The sequence below is a fragment of the Echinops telfairi genome, unplaced genomic scaffold, assembly GCF_000313985.2.
Source record: "Echinops telfairi isolate 266 unplaced genomic scaffold, ASM31398v2 ScPeMD7_7467;HRSCAF=8505_0, whole genome shotgun sequence".
Taxonomy (NCBI): Eukaryota; Metazoa; Chordata; class Mammalia; order Afrosoricida; family Tenrecidae; genus Echinops; species Echinops telfairi.
This window is the reverse complement of record NW_022111367.1, coordinates 13,119,774-13,120,931: the sequence shown is the minus strand read 5'-3', so window position 1 is coordinate 13,120,931 and position 1,158 is coordinate 13,119,774.

The window sequence follows — 1,158 nt, the reverse complement described above, 5'->3', positions numbered from 1 at the left end:
ACTTAACTACTAATGGAAAAATCAGCAGTTCAAAACCACCAGACACTCACAGGGAGAAAGACAAGGCTTTCTACTTCTGTCATGAGTTACAAACTTGGAAACCCACAGGGGCAGTTCTACTGCCCCAAATGGTTGCTATGATTTGGAATCAACTTCATGGCATTGAGTTTGGTTTTGGGTTATACACAAAGGAAGAAATTGAAGATGGCAGAGTTTAAGTCACGCCCCAGTCCCAATTAGTTTATAGGAAAGAGCAACAAATTTAGACTCCAGTCTTCGCACCTGTGCTAGACGATTATCTAGAGAAGCAAAAGCAGTGATATATAAATTAATATTAAAAATGGCTAACATCATTGTAGAGTCATGCAAGTCCAGCCTGAGTCTAGGGAGGTTCAAAATCCATGGGTCAGATGTTGTAGACCTCTCCAGACTTGAGTCGTTTTGAGGGTTGGTAGACTAAGATTGGCAGGAAGACTAGAGGCTGATGACTGGAAAAATATATGAATCTAAGGTAAGCAGACCAGATCCTAAGTCAGAGAGCAGGATTTCCAGGTCATATGGCAGGCCATGGGCTCAGGACCAAAGAACTCTGCATTGATAAGGTAGATGCAGGACCCAGATCCAGATCTAGTGAAAAGCAAACAAGCTTTTCCACAGCATCTGTTGATATAGGGAATAGGTCACACTCTCAAAGAAATGTCCTTTCAAGTGCATCAGGGTTGGGACTTACATAAAGGAGTGGCCTTTGTCCCTAATCTTACAACTCCTTGGTGACTCACAGCAGATCCCATTATGTGGATTACATTATTTTAGGGCCGAACATTGAGGCTTACTGGGGGTGAACTCTCAATCCCTTAGCATCCTGTCCAAGCCCAATGGACACAAACTCTGACTATTGCATCACCTGCTTGTGCATAGAATCAGTAGAGACCAATTTGTTAAGTGTAAAATCTTTTGTAATATCAGTTGAACTAGTGAATTTTAGATTGTACTGCTATCATTAAAATCACTTTCAAAAGGCTGCCATGTCAAGCTTACTTTCTTAATCTTGCTATAACCTTGTTGAAATTGTAATCAACAAAAATAATTTTAAATCCCCATATATAGGAAGGAAGCTCCTGGATTTTAGAAATGATTCAATCCAACTAAATCACAGAA